General features: G+C 37.1%; 1 long non-coding RNA gene across 1 annotated transcript in view; it reads right to left on the bottom strand.

Annotated features, from left to right (window-relative positions):
* Positions 1 to 20,975, bottom strand: part of LOC112925708 (uncharacterized) — a 44,984-nt gene that overhangs the window by 5,503 nt on the left and 18,506 nt on the right. The window contains exons 2-3 of the long non-coding RNA XR_011996212.1: positions 3,891 to 3,941; positions 2,156 to 2,356 (exon numbers count right to left, since the gene is read on the bottom strand). This is a non-coding gene — a long non-coding RNA (uncharacterized lncRNA). The remainder of the gene's footprint in view (positions 1 to 2,155; positions 2,357 to 3,890; positions 3,942 to 20,975) is intronic.

Genomic DNA, 20,975 nt, shown 5'->3' with positions numbered 1-20,975 from the left:
ACCTTTACCAGAAGAGATAGAATATATACTGTCTTGCTCCAAGTCTATGTTAATTCTGTTGCTTTTTGTTGTTAATATGGTCCATAGGGACCTTGACTATCTTGACATTCTGCAAATCATCACATTCACTCACTAAACTGATAACATCAGGCTAATTTGCCCTGCAGAGCAGGAAATGACATGTTCTTCCTGATGTCCTAGGGAGATACCTACTATGTGCAACAGAGTGGGAGTTAAACCCCATGAAGATTTAGGAGTCTGCTACAACAGTGAAGATTCTAGAGATATGGCAGTCTGGGAGATGTGGGGCATTCCCTTTATGGTAAATGATAAGTTGCTGTTCCTCCAAGGACACTTTGTTCTTGGAGGGCCTCTTTGGATTTTGAAGGCAGCAAATACTGTGGTTGGGAATACTTGTGTAACTCATGTTGGGAGCCACTCAGAATACTGCCAGTTCAACTGGGGCTCAGATCAAAAGAGGACTCTGAAGCAAGCCCAGGCTAGGATACAAGCTTCTCTGCCCCTTGGCCATATGACCCAACATGTCTGATGGTACCAGATGTTTCTATGGCGGATAAGGATGCTGTGTAGGATTACTGACAAGTCCCAACAGGATTGATTGCTGCAACACATACTTCTTGGGTTCTGGAGTAAAGATATGCCTTCAGCAGTATAAGAATAGTCTCCACTTGAGAAATAGTTATTGGCACCTAATAGAAACTCTACTTGACCATGGGACACCAAGTGCCTCTGTAACTGCACCTTCCTGTTAATATTGGAGTATTATCAGATCCACAAAGTTGTAAGGTTAGATGTGCACAGCAGCAATCCATTATACATCAGAAATGTTATATTTAGGCTCAGGGTTGGCAGTTCTAGAAGGTAAATCACGTAAATACATGATGAATAAGTGGACTCTATTCCCATGTCATCTGCTTCAATTGCATAGATGCCTCTTCTTCAGCTCACACCTATGGTCTGAAGGTGGGTTCTCTCTGAGCAACTGAGAAAGGAGAAAATAACCTGGGCCTGAGTCACAGGTAGGTTAATGTGGTATGTGGTTTTAGACAAAACTATACTATCCTCCATGACAGCCCCTCAAGGGTTGTTCTAAAGGACAGTGGTAAAGGGAATTTCTCACAGATGGCAAGGCTGGAAGAAAATTCATTTGCTCATTCATTTTACATGGACGGAATGACCTGCGAGGTAGATATGCAAGAGTCCCTGGGTAGAAATCAATGGCTTGGCTTTGTTCGAGAAAAAGCCTATAAAATATGAGATTTAGGGCAGCCCAGGTGGCTCAGCAGTCTAGTGCCTGCCTTCAGCCCAGGGTGTGATCCTGGAAACCCCAGGATCCCACATCAGGTTCCCTGCATGGAGCCTGCTTCTCCCTCTGCCTGTGTCTCTGCCTCCCTCTCCCTCTGGTCTCTCATGAATAAATAAATAAAATCTTTTAAAAAAAAGTTTAAAAAAATGAGATTAAGAGACCAAGGAAAATGAGATCCATGGAGGAGGTGTGTGGCAGGAATGGGCACAAACAGTGTAGGCAGATCTTTGTGTCTCAGGTTATCTGCCCCAAGGGAGGTCTCAACGATCACGTGAACAGGATGGCTATCAGTTTGCCTCTTGGCTCTACCTCCTCCAAGCTGAAACAGTGGGCCCACCAGCAGTGTGACGATGGTAGCGGGAATGAAGACAGTGCATGGGTCTGACAGCATGACTCCCCATTACCAAAACATATCTAGCTACTTCTACTAGTGAATGCCCTGTATGTTTGCAGCAGAGATCAGACAGCTACTTGGCATCAGATGGTTACGTTGGACCTCTTCCATCATGGAGGAAGCAGCAGTTTGTCCTACTAGAATCTACGTCTATTCCAAATGTTGGTTTGCCTTTAGCACCATCATCAGCACCACTATCCAGGACACTGAAAAAGACTGATCTAGCAATATGTGTCCCACCAAACACTGCCTCCAATCAGGGCACTTATTTTATGGCAAATGAAGTATGATAATGTGTACACAACCATGGAATCCTCTAGACTGATCATGTATTGTTTTACCCAGAAATAACTAGCAAACGATGGAATGGCCTGTTAGAGACTCAGCTAATGCAGCAGCTTGAGAACAACACTTTTCTGGGTTGGGGCACTGACCTTCAGAATGTAGCTTATACACTGAATGGCAGTGCTGTGTCCCAGTAACTGGAACACAAGGCTCTTGAATACAATGCTGGAAGAAAGATTGTTCCCTCTCTTCATTTCTCACAGTGAGTGACTTGCAGAATTTGTGTTTCCCATCCTGGAAACAGACTCTGCTGCGTTCAATTTCCAGGTTCCTGGAGGCGAAATTTTCAGCTAGGAAAAACAATAAATTCCCATTAACTTTCTGCACAATTTGAACTACTCAAGCCATTGGGGGAAAAGGCAAAGAAAAAAGTCACTGGCAAGGGATTTTGACTCTGATCTCTATAAGAAACTAGAGATGCTATCACTCTATGAGGTCAGGAAGACAAAGTCTAGAACACTGTGGATTCCTTGAATGTCTCTTGGTGCTTTCATTCTCAGGGAGTATAGTAAATTAATAGTTGCAGCAACCACAGTTCAACGAGCATAAAGCAACTTTAGATCCCTGAAGAATGATGATCTACTTCATGACACCAGACAAGCAATCTAAACAAACAAAAGTTCCAGCCAAGGGTGGGGAAATTTAGAATGGGTAATAGAGGTGACAGGTAGTGAATATCTATTATGATCTTGAGAGAAGCTGCAGCAAAAGGGAAACTTCTTATTTTTTTTCTTTTAGAAATTTTGGTTTTGAAGGAAAACTCCGATCGATTGAATTTATAATTTCCCACTTGGAAAGAAAGTGAGGGTAACCTGTTTTCACAAAAGTGGAGGCTCAGGGCACCCCGGGTGGCTCAGTGGTTTAGCGCCACCTTCAGCCAGGGGCATGATCCTGAAGACCAGGGATCGAGTCCCACATCGGGCTCCCTGCATGGAGCCTGCTTCTCCCTCTGCCTGTGTCTCTGCCTCTGTGTGTGTGTGTGTGTGTGTGTGTGTGTGTGTGTGTGTGTCTCATGAATAAATAAATAAAATCTTTTTTAAAAAGTGGGGGCTCATATTATAGTGTGGGAAGATATAATAATGGTAGGCAGAAGGTGATCTGAGGGGCACAAGGGGTGAGCAGTATCAGAAAGCTCACAGACATTGCTTCAGACTTTCTCAGCCTTACCCACCTTCTATTTCAGCTGCTACAGAAGTGAACAGCTTTGTATGGGCTCTAACTTCACATAGGCTCATGCTGACAGCACCTTACCCTATGCATACACTCAGGGTCTCTTGTGTCTTTCCCCAGGATTTCCTTATTAACACCTTATGGGAACTTTAACACAGCATTCGGTGAACTTCTGACCAATGAAAAATAAGAACTGGCAAATAAATTATTCTCTTTCTTGAGATGCTGGGTTTTGTTTTTGTTTCTGTCTTTGTTTTTGTTTTTCAGAGGCTGTGACAGTCCCTTAGAACCAGTCTATTAATCACCCTTGATGACAGCCAGCTAGGTAATGAATTAAATCTGCTCACTCTTCTTCTCTGCTTCAATTATCTCTCATTCTTGCTCCCTAGAACAGATCCCCTAGACTTTACCAGTTAGAATTTGATCATAAAAGAAGAACCACTAAGAGTGGAATAGAAAGAGGGGTTTTTAAATAATAAAAACTTCACTTTATACAATTGTGTGAAACTGTTAAAGAGTTTATGGGTGGCTGATATTTATGTGTACAGTGTTAGACAGGGCAAGCATTTGGGAAGAGAACTGCATGTGCAGTAGGTGAGAGCAGGACAAACTGGAACCCAGTAGGGTGAGATGTAACCCAGGACAAATGTGTACCTGTCAGTCTCTTGGCACCTGGAGGTCCCCATCTTCCTTGATGCAGATGACCTATAGGTCACAAATCAGATAAGTGGAAGGTGAAAATCTGATGCGGGCAGCAGGAGCTGCTAGCCTGGTTTATGAACAAAGGGCTCAATAGGCTTACGAAAAAAGTGACCATGGTGGCAGAAATGCAGGTTATGTGCTACATATGGTCTCAGAAACATGTACATCTATCCACTACAGCAAATCTAGCTAGAGCCACTGAATACCAAACCTGCCAAGAGTAGAAAGCACTATCCTCCTCTATTCCCAACTGACTCCTGAGGCTATTACAACACCATATCAGTGACTAGCCTCATCAACCACTTGATGACTGATTACATAGGATCACTCCCATTATAGAAAAAAGTAGTGATCTTCTCATTACCACTTCCAGCCATCAACTATTGACTTTTTCAACTGCATCTAACTTTATATTCCTTTCACCCTGATCCAACACCCTATGGTCCATTCCCATACATATCACCCAAATGTCCCCAACTGAAAAAAAAAAAATTCTCAGGTAGGAATATAAGGTCTGTATGTACTGGCAGAGTAGTGTCAGCAGGACTACAGGATTCAAAATCCCCTGGCTACGATGGCCTACGATGGCCATATTTCTCCATTCCAACATTTAGAATCCCTCTCTTTTACAATCAATATTTAACCTAGGAGATGCAGTGAAATGGAGAATTCATTTTATATTATAACCCAGCTACCTATAGGATTAGAATTTGGGTTTGATTTCAGAAATCTTACCCTGGCAGCTATAGAATATAAGGGTTTGGAGGATGGGGGGCACTCATAAAGACTTTCAGGTCCCTTATGTAAATCTTATACTGAAAATCTAAAGCTGAGTTTATCATTTTCTTTCCCAAGCTCTCCAGCATACTTAGAAGCAACTAACCAATCTTATTATACTCCTTAATTCCACTAATATGGTAGCAAATACTTGATCACCTTAAGCCATACCGTCTATGAGCACTTTATTACAGATGAAAACTTAATTAAATGTTTGCCACTGGATGTGATGAACTACCAGTGTTCCTCTTATGATTGTAAACAGTTCAATTAATGCTTTTAAATCTAATTGATTAAAAGAACCAATTCTGGATAATTTAGAGAACCCATCCTGAAGGTTCTGTTTTTGTTTCTCAGTACCAAATTTTGTAACATTCAGATACAGCAGACCATTAGAAGTGATATACAACACAACAAGAGATTTATTATAGAGATTTGACCTGATACCACTTGGGAGCTGGTTAAACAGTCTATGTATGGCTGTTGCTCCTGTGTCTGGAGTGGTCCTGAAGCAAGCAAAGTAAGAAGTGGAGAAGGAAAGATAGACATGAAATGGAGGAGATAAGGACAAAGTGTAACCTATCTCTCATGGCCTCCAAGTCTTCAACTTTGCTGATGCAAGTGATCTCATGAGAAGCTGATGACCTTCACCAAGGAGCTACATCTACATTTGGCTCAGAATTTAGAGAAGCTAACAGAGGCAAGTCTAGATGTCTAGTGCATTCTTTTACCTATAAGTCAGACCAAACTAAAATAATTCTTAAAAATATAGCAATAGTCTTTCATTTTTTCATAAGAATATTTGAAAGCCTTTTCATACTCCCTAAAATTGCAAGCTAAAATTGAATTCAAGATACTCTTTCAATAAGTGAATCAACTTTTTTTTCTGAATAATTAGTGGCACAAACTCAGAGAAAATAAACCTACTAAATTCTCTTAAGTGTAATTTATATCATTCTACTCTGTGATTTATTTTTTATATTTTCCCATTATATTTAATTTAATTTTAAAATATTTATTTAGCTCCCTCTTTGCACATGCAAACTCTGTAGGAGATAGGCATATGAATAAGATTCTGTACCAAAGATCATATAATTCAGAAAAGAAAATGCAAATTTTTTAAAACTCAGACTATGATAAATTTAATGCAATAACATTAAAGAACTTTTTATGATAATTTGAAAGAATGAGAAATCACATCCATGAGTGGAGAAACTCAGGAATAATATATTAAAGGAGTGGTATTCAAGCTGAATTTTAAAGCTTGAACTGAGTTCCTACTACAGTGGAGAAACAGGGAAAGATCTTTCAAGGCAAAGAGCAAACAGTATAAGCAATGATGCATTCAAAAGAAAGCACAGAGTAGTTTCTGATAACAGAAAATTTTCCAGATTAGCTGATGTGTGACTGGGATCTAGGGGAAAAGAAAGGTAGGTTGAGGGGATGGACTAGGGAATTGGGTTTGGAGTTGGTGCTTTATTTAGGAGTCCATGGAAAGGCACTGGGAATTTTTAAAAGGAGAAGGACAAGTTCAAAGCAGAGCTCCAACAAGATTTATTTAGCATTTTCATGTAGAGAGAGGGGATCACAATGAATTAGAAAGAGCTCCAGACTGGGAAATGGGGGACCTAGCCAAATCTAACCTCTGTCTAATTTAGGGCAAGTCATTTCCTCCATTGGACCTCAGTTTTCTTCTATGGAAAAGCAGGAGATTTAGTTATCCCTAAATTTCCTCTCAGCTCTAAAATATTTTTTTAAGGCCAAATAATAAGAGGCTTTGCAAAAAATGAAACCTTAAAATAAGTGACTCTTACCACTCATGGTTTACTTTATTCTAGAGAAATTAAAGTTATGATTATAAGAAAACATTCCTTTCTGATATTCTGCAATCAATCACAGGGGATGTCTTTTATCAAAGAGCAATCCAAATGATTTAATCTCATGCTAGCTCCATAAAGAAGTTGGCAAACAAAAAAAAGAAGAAGAAGAAGGAAGAAGAAGAAGAAGAAGAAGAAGAAGAAGAAGAAGAAGAAGAAGAAGGCAAACAATTCTAATAGCAACAATATCCCCTTTTATCTATATACTTTCTTAAATAATTATTAGGAAATTGCTGGAGTTACGAAAAGAGCTAAAATGATAGAGGAGCAGGCGGATTGGGAAAGAGAACCTGGGACAGCTCCCCAATCTCTAGGGAACAGTGCAAAAGCTGTCACAGTCCCCTGTGCCCTCTGTTGCCCAGAGGAACAAGGAAAGGCAATGAGCAGGCCACTGACCTAAAGGGGTCCAAAGGGATGAGGGCAACTCCCAGCATGTGGGCCAAAACACACAAACACATGATGTAATAGTATTTATCTCAGAAGATGCCTTAATGACAGGTATCAACAACCAGAAATGGTGCAGCTGTAAAGGACTCAGAGGTGGCAACACCAGCCAGAGGAAGTCCCTGAAGCAGGCACTTCCTTCCAGAGACTATGATGCTATTTCTGCTGCCCAGAACTTAAAGGTCACCTTGGAAAGAAAGATAGGAATGGGTGAACCCTAAATAGGCAGATATTGCCTATGGGATACCAAGAAAGCCCAGAATGACCATTTACTCAGAATCAGCAAATAAGCAGTTACATTTTGTTACAGGAAACCAAAGAAAGTGTAACTTGTACATACCTGAGTGTGTGACCTGTGAGAATCAGACTGAGCTCATGCTCCTCAGAGTGAAATAAAGGATAAAGAATGTAGACAGATAATAGAGACCACTCTTTTGAGAATTTCAGATATAAAAGGGGAAGTATAGGATGGTAGCTACAGGGTTTGGTTTTATTTTAGGGTGAGAGAGACAAGTGTGTATATAGGTAAGAAGATACAATCAGCAAAAAGAAGAGGTTGAAGACATAGGAGGAAAAAGGATTAATGAAGGAAAGTTCATGAAGAGGCAGAGGATGAGGGATTCAAAAGACAAATTGGGAAGGTTAGCTTTGATTGGCTTATAAACTTTTTATAGAGTTAAAAAAAAAAAAGAAGAAGTAATGCTAAAGCCAGAAAATTTGCAGTAAGCAAGATATGACCTATATTTAGATTGCTAATTTTAAATTACTGCTATCATAAATGAAGGTACGACCATTACTACTAATCCCACAGATGCTAAAAGGATAATAAAAGAAAATACCACAAACAACTCTGTGCCTCAAAACTTGATAACTCAGATGAACTGGACCAATTTTTCTTGAAAGACACAAACTCCCAAAATTCACACAAGGAGAAATAAATACCTGAATAGCCCCATATCTATTAAAGAAATTGAATCAGCAATTAATAATCCTTCAAAAAGAAAGCATCAGACTCAGATGATTTTGCTGGTGAATTTGATGAAAGATTTAAGGAAGAAATGATACAATTTTCCATGACCTCTTCCAGAAAGCAGAAGGAAAGCTTCCAAACTCATTCTATGAGGTAGTATTACCAAAAGCAGATAAAAACATCAGAAGGAAGAAAAGCTATAGATCAATATTTCTCATAAACATAGACATAAAAACTGTTACACAAATAAAGCATATACTAAACTATAAAACAAGTTTCAATAAATTTTAAAAGATTAAAACTAGAGTATATTTCCTGACCACACAGAAAATAAATTGGAATTCAGTAACAATAAGATATCTAAGAAAACTCCATATATTTAGAAATTAATCAACATACTTCTAAATAATCCATGTGTCAAAGAAGAAATTTAAAAAGAAATGGGAGGGGATCCCTGGGTGGCTCAGTGGTTTAGCGCCTGCCTTTGTGCCAGGGCAGGATCCTGGAGTCCCGGAATCTAGTCCCGAGTGGGGCACCCGGCATGGAGCCTACTTCTCCCTCTTCCTGTGTCTCTGCCTCTCTCTCTCTCTCTCTCTCTCTCTCTCTCTGTGTGTGTGTGTCTATCATGAATGAATAAATAAATAAATCTTTAAAAAAAAGAAATGTGAACATATTGCATACTCAAAGATAATAAAAATGCAATATATCCAAGTTTGTGGGATGCAATAAAGGCAATGATTCAATTCCTCCTTAAAAGATTTTATCAGAAAATAAAAAATGTCTGAAGTTGATGACACAAAATCCCACTTAAAAAGCTAGAAAAAGAGCAAAGTAAATCCAAAAGTTGAAGGAAAGAAATTATAAAGACAAGAGTAGAAACCAATAAAATGGAAGACAAATAATAGAGAAAGTCAAAACTTTGTTCTTATTCAAAGATCAACAAAATTGACAAATCTTTTGCTAGGTTGATCAATAAAAGGAGAGAAAGCACAAATTACCATCATCAGGAATAAAAGATCCTATCAGAATAAATTAGGGATGATAGGAGAATATTATGAACAACTTTATGCCAGAAAACTGTGACAACTTAGAAAAAATAGACAAATTCCTTTAAAAATATAACTTACTTAAATTGATATAAGATGAAATAGAAAATTTAATCCTATATTTATTGAAGAAATAGAGTTTATTATTTAAAAAAAAAATTTCTCTGCAAAGGAAATTTAGGGCCTAAATGGTTTTACTGGTAGATTCAATTAGCATTGAAGGAAAGAATAATTTTCACTCTTATATAAAATCTTTTAGAAAATAGAGGAGGAGGAATGCATTTCAGTTTGTTTTATGAGATTAGCAAGTCTGACTCTAATATTATACAAAATGGATACTACTGATGAACAAGTAAGTTTTAACCAGGGGATGTAATGTGTTGGTTTAACATTCAAATTCAATTAGTGTAATTCATAATATTAATAAAATAAAAGGGATAAACTATATGATCATTTCAGTGGATGCAGAAAATAGATTTGATAAAATTCAACACATATTATTCTTTATTAATTCTCAGAAAACTAGAAACTGAAGCTAATTATCAGAAACTGATAAATACTTTTCTCCAAGATGGAGAATAGGTAAAAATGTTAATTCTTATCACTTCTATTCAACATTATACAGGAGTTCTTAACTATTGCAATACGACAAGAAAAAGAAATAAAAAGCTTAAATATTATAAAGAAAGAATAAAAACTGTTTATTTTTGCATATGACATGATAGTATATGTGGAAAACCCCAAAGTATTTGCAAAACAACTACTAGAATTAGTATGTAAATTTAACCCTGCAATATATAAATGGATATAAAAATCAATTGCATGTTTTAATATTAGCAAACAGCTAGAAAAATGAAATTTTAAAAATTCCATTTATAATAATGTCAAACCCTGAAACTCTAAAAAAATAAATTTCACAAAATGCAAAAATTTCACACTGAGAACTGCAATATTTGGCTGAAAAAATAAATAAAACCTTATATATAGGATTATAAATTGGAGGGCTCAATATAATAAATAAGTCATTCTCCCCATATAGATGCAACCCAATCCAACTCAAAATCCCACTGAGTTTGCTGTAAAAATTTAAAAGGTGTTTCTTAAGGTTTTTAAATTTTTCTTTATTCTTATTTTAGCGGGAGGGAGGGAGAGAGAGCATGCATGAGCAGGGGGAGGGACAGAGGAAGAAGGAAAGAGATAATCCTGAAGCAGGCTTCCCATCGAGCATGCGAACTGACACAGGGCTCAGTCCCATGACCCTGAGATCATGACCTGAGCTGAAATCAAGTAGGCCACTTAACCGACGGAGACACCCAGGCACCCTGGTTTCTTAAATTTGTATGAAAATGCAAAAGACCTAAACTATCCAAAAGAATAAAGTGAAAGGAAATATACTCTCTGATTTGAAGACTTAGAATCAAGGTAATGAAGTAGTGGCATAAGATTTGATAAATCAATGAAACACAATGAAATAGTTCCACTCCTATATGATCTTTTGATTATAAACAAATTCAACAGAACAATCCAATAGGAAAAATCTTTTCAACAGATTTTGCTAGGGGAACTAGATATCCACATGGAAAGAAATAAACCTTGGCTTCTACCTCAAATTACATACAAAAATTAATTTGAGATGGATCATAAACTTAGACATAAAAGCTAAAACCATAAAACACTTAATGGAAGTATAGGAGAATGTCTTTCTGACTTGAGCACAGGCAAAATTTTCTTAGATTTAATAGAAAGTAAATAGCCACAAAAGAAAGAAGATATAGTACATTTCATTTTAATTCTTCTCATCTACAGACACTGATAAGAAAATAAATAGGCAAGCCAGGAATTAGAAGAAAATACTTACAGAATATCTATCTAATCAATGATTGGTATTCAAGATAGATAAAGGACTCTTACTTTATTAATAGCTCTATCTTTTCTTTATTAATAACACAAAGACAACCAATTATAAATCGCCAAAAAGTACTTACCACCACTAGTTATCAGAGATACGTTAAAGAAAACCACAATAAGTTATCACTGCAAGTCTTAGTTCCACAAGACGAGGGGTTGGGGAAGCATAAAAAAGGTACCAGATACCAGTGAACAGTAATTCAGTTTACCTCCATAATAATCTCCATTAAAGTGAGAACTATGATTTCTACTTCTATCAAATCCCAGTTTGATTGGAATAATCCTAAATACCAAGGAAACCAAAATACCTGTGTTTTAGTATTTATAGCATTCCTTACTAGTTGTTTCATTTTGTTTGATTTCCATATCCTTTCATTGTCCTTCCTTAAAGAAAGACATTATAATTTTTATATAATAAATATTTAGCCCAGAGTCTGAAATATAACTTGGGAATCATTAAACACTTGAAGAATGAATGAATGAATGAATGAATGAATGAATGAACAGTAATGCCTAAGTTTTCTTAGGCATTTTTTCTTTCTTTTAAGATTTCTTGACTATGACTTTTTTAGTAAAACTAAAGATTGTTATCAATGATCATTAGATCATCTTACATATAAAATAATTATACTCCTACTAGCTAAAAACACATTTTTAAATATTTTAAAGTCTGAGGTTATTTTTCTGGCAAATAATTTTTAAGTTAAAATTAATTTTAAATCATGGAAGTATTATCATTGAGAAAAATTTTGAAAATGTTTTTTGTAAATCACTGAAACACCTATCCTGAGCTATCTATTCCTGACATTTCTAGCAGGTACAGATTTTATAAAATGTTTATAAAAAATGATTAAGATTATAAATTTTGGTACTATGAACATGAAATAACTGCAATCATCTTTACATCGAAAATGACAAAAGAAAATTCAATCTTTTGTGACGTGTTTTTTAATTTTCCTGGATAATACTATAAGATTTTAAAATTCAGAGTAAATCTGAGTTGCCAAATCTGGTTACCTACTGCATTAGTAGTAATAGTAGTAGTATTTTTATAATGCTCATGGCTTAGTTACCCTCAAATCCTTTGTGGAAAGAAATCATGTGTAAATACAAATGAAGGCATTTTTTTAATTTATTTTTTTAAAAGATTTTTATTTATTTATTCATGAGAGACACAGAGAGAGAGGCAGAGACAGAGGAAGAGGGAGAAGCAGGCTCTCCACCAGAAGCCCAATCCAGGACTCAATCCCAGTACCCAGGGATCATGACCTGAGCAGAAGGCAGACGCTCAACCACTGAGCCACCCCGGTGCCCCCAGATGAAGGCATTTAAATGTAGACCCAACATTTTATGGAAGCAGTTATTAAAATGCTGACTATTTCAAAATAAAAAAAAAGAATGAAGATGCACCATCACCTACTGAATGTTACTACATAGCTTTATTTTTATTTTTTTATTTATTTATTTATTTATTTATTTATTTATTTATTTATATTTAGTTTTACTACATAGCTTTAATAAAGGTCTTTCTATCCATATGCTAGAAAAGCACGAGAGGTCCTATCGCTGTCTTGTCCCCACCCCACCACCACCACCACCACCCCCTCCCATTCAGTGGTTCACCCACATGTACAACCACTCCCTCCCCAACACAATCCCTAACTCAGTGCTTGATCTCTGGAGCCCCCACGTCTACTTCACTGAGACTCCTGGATTTCTTATATCTCCCCATGAGCAACCTCAGTATCATCATATGAGTTACCTTCTTAGAACATAAATATCATTCCTCTGACTAAACCTTGCTGATGGCAGGAGACACAGTAAATACAACCTCCACAAATCACACTTCAGAGGAATATTTCCAGAGAGATTATGCTCATGACAACTGGGGGGGACAAATCAAATTATACATAAATATACTCAGGAGGATTTCAGTTTTTAAATATTGTATGCTTTATAATATGTGTATTACTGGAATAACATTTGGAAACACAGTAAGATTTTTTTTCTTGCATTTTTGTACCGTGATCTGTCGTAGTTAGCTTGAGGCTTCAGCTACCTGGTTGGGGCCAGGTCTGACCTCTTCACAACTCTTTGAAATTATTTAGGACCCTAATAATTTCTACTATTTTAACTACTGATAAACATTTACTTATGTGAATTATATTTATTGATAGTTACTATATGCCACAGACTGAATGAGACCCCCAAAATCCATATGCTCAAATCCTAATCCCCAGTGTGATATTTGGAAGTGGGGCCTTTGGAAGGTAGTTAGATTAGGTCATGAAGGGAGGGTTCTCATGAAGGGTTTAATGCTCTTGTAAAAATGGGAAAAGACATGAGAACTACTTCTCTGCCATGTAAGGATACATCAAGAAGATGGCCACCTATGCACCAGGACGAGAGCCCTCCCCAGACTTACTAGAATCTACTGCCACTTTGATCTTGGATCTTCTCCAGAACTATGAGAAATAAATGCTGTTGTTTAAGCTTTTCACCCTATGATAATTCTGTTACAGTGACCCAAAGTAAGATACCATATTAGAAATTAAAACTGAGAAATTTTTAAAGTATTTATTAATGCACCTAAGATAGTAATAAACCTACCACACAGAACACATATTTTTATGAAAAATCTATCTTCTAACCCTAAAAGAATAAGCAAGAAGAGTGGCATTATTTGTATTTTTCCAAATCTATTTACTGTTTGGCCTAATGGAAGGCAACTGGATTCTTATATACATTATATACACTTCTCCATACAATCTCTTGTGACATATTATTTTGGTTTAAAGTACAGGGAAAAAAAATCCAGCCTCATACAGATATGGAGTTGGAAAAAGAAGAAGTATTTTAATAGTCTTTTTAGGTAGTTATAGGTATTCTTCTCTGATACTATGCCAAAACTTGACAATTAATATTTTCTTAAATGTTACCTGCAATATGGAATCTGAAACCATATAAATGAACATTCATCCATACTGTTACATTAGAGTCCATTTATTTATTTTGAATTCTGAATGTATCTTTTGCCCATGTATTATTTTAAACATCATGTATTGATCTTTTGGTGATTATTAGTTCACGGACTTACATAGATTTTCCAAATGTTGATATATTTTATTATATAATGTCAAAAATTACATCAGTTACCATCATCGCAAATCTTATTCAGAAAAACCTGTAAATATTGGGAAACTGTCAAGCTCACGGTGGTTGATACAAATTTTCCAAACTTCTACTTTTTGGTTAAAAACTCAAATATTATTACTGGCAACAAATACTTTCAATGTAATGAAATAGTAGTCTTACCTCATTTGTTTTTGAGAAAATGTCCACCAAAAATTCAAAGTCTGACTAATCACAGTTGTCTGTTTGTTACACCTTATCACAGTATCATAGTTTACCAGTTGTTCTTTCAAGTAAAAAAAAATGGTGTTCCATGGGAAAAACTGCTAATTCAGTTCACAATCAAATAATTGCATACGTGCTTTTCTTCAAAACAACTGTCATATTTCAGTATAAATCAGAAGTACTTTATTTGTACTTCCTAGTTAGCCACACAAAGTATCGAGTTGAGATTCATTGTTTTTTTGCTTTATCAAAGACTTTCTTATATGAAATTAGCATGTTATTTTTGTTTGAAGTTTTTCTCTTTCTCTTCAAGTGTGTGTGAGAGTGTGTGTGTTTACTGTATAGTGTCACCAATACAATGACTATTAATAGAATTCAGAGCTCCTGTCTTGATCAGTGCTAAGGAGCCAACAGTTTTACCTATATTGCTTTTGCATCTTCAGTGCAAGTGTCAGAATGAAAAGGGGAAATAATTTCTCAATATTCTTATGAAAGTTGTTTTGATCTAATGGACCCCCTGAAAATGTCTCAGGGACTCCAGAGATCTGTGAGTTACATTCTGAGAATTCGTGACATAGAGAAATTATGCCTACCCTTTCTTGCCCAAGGGTAAGACAAGAGGAGATAGAGGTAAAAGAAGCTAGAAGTAAGTCACCTGGACCCGGAAATGTCTGGAGAAGACTGTGATATGGTGACCTGGGCAAACCAAGAGGAGGCCATAGGGCTCCTGGCAATGCCCTCCTTGTAGCAATTTTCCAAGAAGGCATGAGTGACTCTGGGGTCAGGCAACACTGGAAGGTAGGTACTTAGGTGAGTCTGGGGGAGCACATCTGGTTCCCTGCAGCAGTGCCTGGAGGAAATCCAGAGGTTTCCATGAGCCCATTGAGAGGCCACAAAGGTGCTGGGGGTATGCAAGGCCTGCAAGGTTTGAGACGAAGAGACCATTAAGAGATACAGACTTAAGTGGCAAGGACCAGGGGCTTCAGCAGTGTGTACCAGTACATCTCAAGAGACCGCAGGGAGAGGACTCTTGCACACACCAGTTAGGAGCAGATCAGAGTAGTCCTTCTGTTGCAGAGTTCAGGTGCCTTGCTGGAACGGCATGTAACTTGCTTTATATACACTCACTTGTCACCTTGGAGAAAAGGAGGGGAAGGAGCAGAAATCTGGAAGACGGAGCACTGAAATCCAGAGTCTAGTTCAACGGAAAGGAGCTATTTAAACTAGCCTTGATAGGAACTTCAACTCTGCAAAGATTGAATTTTGAAACTGTAAGAGGAGACTTTTTGAAAGCCAGTCAGTCCTTTTAAGATTGAGATATTGTTCATTATTGAGCAAACTTTCCCTGTCAGGCTTTAGGATTGGACCTCCTAAGGAGCCATAGAATCCCCTAGAAAGCAGTCATTGTTTGAGTAAATTTGTATGACAAAAGAGAACCATATTCAGTGTTACCAGTAGTTATTTCTGGGTAGAATTATGGATGGTTTCTATTATCTTTTCAGGCTAATCTGAATACCATTAATTTTTTATAGTAAAGAATCATTAGTTTAATAATCAGAAAATATGTGGTCATATGACTTGAAAGATAATGTTCACATTTCTGAACGTGGAAGAAAATGCCCCTCCTCCTGACCTCCTCTCATCCACCCATCTGCCCCACCACCACCAAGTGGCTCCTTGTACCCCACAGGTCAAGCTTGCTCAGGGTTTTGAAAAATTCGACCAAGATATGTGCACAGTCTTAAATGGAGAAAGCTCAAACATTAGTATTGCCCCAAATATCTCTACATTAAAAAGCTATAATCTCTACATAAAAAAGGTAAAATTGGCCACTTCCAAAAACTCACTAATATTGAAACAAACAAAACCACTGCAGCATAATAAAAAACAAAAAGAAACGTTTAACAACATTTTAGAGCTGTCCTGGTTAATACAGTAGGCACTTAGCCACATGTTGCCAATTGAGTACCTGAAATGGAGCAAGTAAAACTAAGAAATTGAATTTTCAATTTTATTTAATTTTAATTAGTTTAAAATTAAAAACTGTCACTCCATTCAGTTCTCAGATGTTATTACAGTATATTTGTGAATCCACTCTTTCAACCATAAGTTTTATGACCTCTGAAGACCAATCAAGTATTTTTTAATGAAAATTTACCATCCAAATGGAGAGCCTGTAAGTATGGAATACTTACAAAATTCAAATACTTGGTAAGAAAAAATTGTGAAGTGCTTTATTACTAATTTTTATATCAATTTCAAAGTGAAGTGATCATATTTTACGTATATCAGAGTAAATAAAATATAGTATTAAAATTAAGTTCACCTGTTTGCTTTTACTTTTTTAATGTAGCTACTACAAAATTTTAATCATCCATGTGGCTTGCATTATATTTCTATTGAAGTGCTGCCTTCAATCTTGCTGTAGTAGCATTAGACCTAAAATCATTTGGATTGCTACTACACTGTTTTTCTACTTTTGACTGTTACTATAAATCTACTTAAAATCCTTCCAAACTGCAACTGGAAATAGTATTATTCTTTTTCTAGAAGATCGTCTTTCATGAGTACTGTAATCTCCCAGCTACCTAACCGGGTATCTGCAGTGTCTGAGAGATTAAATGCTTATGATGACTATGCACTTATGAGGGGCATCATTATGTTACTGCAATGCTGTTGCTACTACATCTCTTTAAACCTAGAAAGTTCTGTCTTTATTTCAGAGCCAGGCTAGTGAAAAGTGGTTCCAGACTTTGGGCTCCAGACATTGGGTACTTTTGTATGAAAGCGAACAGTACTTTTCTTTTCTATTTGCCATTATGACTCCATCTCCTTTGTCTCAGCATTGTGGCAAAGAATTGAACAATTAAAATTTCCCAGAGGTCCCTTTTCTTAACTCTTAACAAAGCCCTAGCAAGTCTTCTGTCCCTTATTCACAGCAATGGTTTTTGCCTTTAATGAAAAAGTAAAACTGGGAATAGTTTCCAGAGCTTTCAGAACTTTTTCCATTGAAATGCAAACACTTCTCCTCTGGCACCTCTGAGAATCCTGAGAAATTGTTGGGCTTTGGCAATGTTTCCAGAAAACCTGGCATTCTTCTCCTCTTCATGGCTGGTTTAAGTTCTTCTCTTTCCAAGGACATTCAAGTAAAGTCAGCAGTTGACGCTTTCTTACAGGGCAAACCCCCAACTTGAACACTGAACAGAAGAGTAACTTTTTCATCCCAAATTTGGGATTATAACCAATAAACCTCAGAACCCTACCTTGACACACGTCTTCTTCAAATGTGACTTAGCTTCCTAACATACACTCTTCTCCTTAACCCTGTCCATGAACCACCACAGCTTAGTAGGCAGCTCTTGCCATAACTAGGCACACATCCCCACAAAGATCACTTGTATGTTGTAAAGATAATGACATTTTCTTGGATTCTCTAATGCAGCCATTCTAATTGGTCTTAAAAATGTCTATCCACAATTTTTATTATGCCACATAACCTATGGTCTCTCTTTCAGAGTATCAGCATAAAATGAAGTCACTAATCTTTTCAATCTTCATTTCTCAACAGGATTAGTCCAAATGGGTAAACCAAGAAAGCAATCGCCATGTGTTCAATCAACACAAACCAAATTCTGATCTCAGATAGAAGCAACTCAAATATGTCCTTCTTATTTATTATCCATAATAGTTAACCTGGCTTTCATTATGCCATCGTATAATAATAATTTGAAAGATGTATTATTCACTGTCTCACCTGGATTCATCTCATCTCATGAGTAGGAATCATGTCTGGTTTTTCTTTTGTGGTTCACAGACTAAGCTCAGTAGATACTTATTTAATGATCTTGGCTTAAGACAAAAACTTATCTAACAGCTCCAAGGATGTTGGAGGAACAAATAGAGCAAATTCAAGCTCAGGTAGGTGACTAAAGATCCCATCTGAAGTGGAGCTAAAAGTAGCACATGGAAGCAAAGCAGGAAAAAAACAGGAAGAAATAAGCTTTTTGCAATATATAAGGTGCTATGCAATCTTTTGATCTAATAAACCATCCTCAAACTCCATACTGTAAGTATAAGATACTTATATCATAACAAAGCCCAAATTAATTTTTTATGAAAAATTCTTATATAAGACTATAATTAAAAGTACAAGTCTCGGGCAGCCCAGGTGGCTCAGCGGTTTAGCGCGGCCTTCAGTCCGGAGCGTGATCCTCACTGGCTCCAGTCCCACGTCAGGCTCCCTACATGGGGCCTGCTTCTCCCTCTGCCTGTGTCTCTGTGCCTCTCTCTCTCTCTCTCTCTCTCTCTTTCTCCTCTCTCTCTCCCTCTCCCTCTCTCTCTCTGTCTCTCATCAATCAATAAATAAATCTTAAAAAAAAAAAAAGTACAAGTCTCTAACTGATGAGTTCCATTTGATTTCACTCATATATGGAATTTGAAGACAAAATAAATAGGACACGTGGGTAGCTCAGTGACTGAGTGTCTGCCTTTGGCTCAGGGCATGGTCCCGGGGTCCTGAGATCAAGTCCTGCATCAGGCTCCTCACAGGGAGCCTGCTTCTCTCTCTGCCTGTGTCTCTGCCTCTCTCTCTGTCTCTCATGAGTAAATAAATAATTTTTAAAAAAGAAAAGACAAAATAAATGAACAAAGAAAAAGAGAAAAAAAAAAACCAAACTTTTAAATACAAAACAAAACGGTGCTTGCCAGAAACAAGATGGGAGATGGAATGGGGGAAACATATGAAGGAAATTAAGAGGACACTTCTTTTTTTTTTTTTTAAGTAGTCTCCCTACACAGCATGGAGCCCAAGACAGGGCTTGAATTTAGGATCCTGAGATCGATGCTTGAGTTGAGATTGAATCAGATGCTCAACTGACTGAGCCATCTTGAACACTGAGAAATGTATAGAATTGTTGAATCACTATACTGTACACCTATAACTAATATAACACTGAACGTTAATTATACTTGAATTTTAAAATTTAATAAATAAAAACCCAACACTCTATATTTACCAATAAATCTCTCTAGGATTCTGGTTCATCTCCTGAAAGTGAGGAAATAGGAGTAGATGATATTTAAATTCCAGTGATTCTATAAATCTGAGCCCTGATCCCCTAAGTACTACAGTCCTAAATAGAGCTTTTCAAGCCTGGAGCCCAAAATAAAATTACAAAATCAGTACTAATTTTCAACAACAAAATTGGTATATACAGGTGATAGTAATGCTTTTGAAAATGCAAACAGGGATCCCTGGGTGGCGCAGCGGTTTGGCGCCTGCCTTTGGCCCAGGGCGCGATCCTGGAGACCCGGGATCGAATCCCACGTCGGGCTCCCGGTGCATGGAGCCTGCTTCTCCCTCTGCCTGTGTCTCTGGCTCTGGCTCTGGCTCTGCCTGTGTCTTTGGCTCTGTCTCTCCTTCTATCTCTCAAGAATAAATAAATAAAATCTTAAAAAAAAAAAAAGAAAATGCAAACATTTTGGGATCCCTATTTTTTTAAAAAACCAAATGGTAAAAAAATATCAAAACACAAAACAACTGCGCAACTAGGTGGCTCAGTCGGTTAAGTGTCTGCTTTGAGCTCAGGTCCTGATCCCAGAGTCCTGGGATTGAGTCTCACATTAGGCTCCCTGCACAGTGGGGAGTCGGCCTCTCCGCGCCCCCCGCAACCCTTCCCCTGGCTTGTAGCTTGTGCCTTCTCTCACTCACTTTCTCTCTCAAACAAATAAATAAAATCTTTAAAAAATAAAAATAAAAATAAAATACAAAACCACTTTTAGCCATTAGTCTATCACTATAGTTCACCTATGAGGTCTCAGGCACAGTGCCTCGCACATAGAATATGTTCAAGAAATTTGTCTCAAGGGACACTCTCTGAGAACCAGGATAACAGTTTTGGAGAATTGCTGATCAGTCAGCCCATCTCCTGGATATTATAAAAACAAGGAAGAAGAGGCATCATCTACATGAGGCCTGTGGTCAGGGAGGCACTCTTTCTGGACCTCTCCTCTCAACTACCCCTTCCCCACCAACTTTCCACTCTACTCCATGCTGGCCATGAAATACCTTTCTGAGCATTTTCATATTTGTTTGTGGGCTCCAGGAGGTGGTTTCAATAGGGTTCAAATTTGAGGCTATAACTGAAGTTCCAGGATTAACAGCAAAGTTATAAAATACGAACTGCAAATAGTAATGAATTTAGGATTCCAAAGTACTGTAAGACTATCAGTTGCATGGCACAATTTGTTGTTTGAAGACTAGCCACACAGCAAAATGGACTTACTTTTTATTTCAAACACACACACACACTCGTTTCTTATAAGCTAATATCCCAGCCAGGGGAGCTGGGGAGATGAATAGAAGCTATCAGTGATGAATGCTTTGTTCCCAGAAATGCAGTGAACTTACTATTTGTCACCAGGAGGAAAAACATATTTTGCTTACAGTTGAGAGATTAGATACAACGTATTAGTTAGAAAATGATTTAAATGGGAAAATAAGATTTTGAATAGGTGACCTATATATGTAGAAAACGAAAATTCTTTAAAACCCATTTGCTTAATCTTACAATATTCCAAGCAACCCAAATGACAAAGGAATCAGAACAATCAAGTCAGTACCAATATTGGATAAAGACTCTCTGCAGTTAAATTATAG

Source organism: Vulpes vulpes, chromosome 13, assembly GCF_048418805.1.
Source record: "Vulpes vulpes isolate BD-2025 chromosome 13, VulVul3, whole genome shotgun sequence".
Taxonomy (NCBI): Eukaryota; Metazoa; Chordata; class Mammalia; order Carnivora; family Canidae; genus Vulpes; species Vulpes vulpes.
Note: the sequence above shows the minus strand (reverse complement) of the source record. Positions and strands in the feature narration are given on the sequence as shown.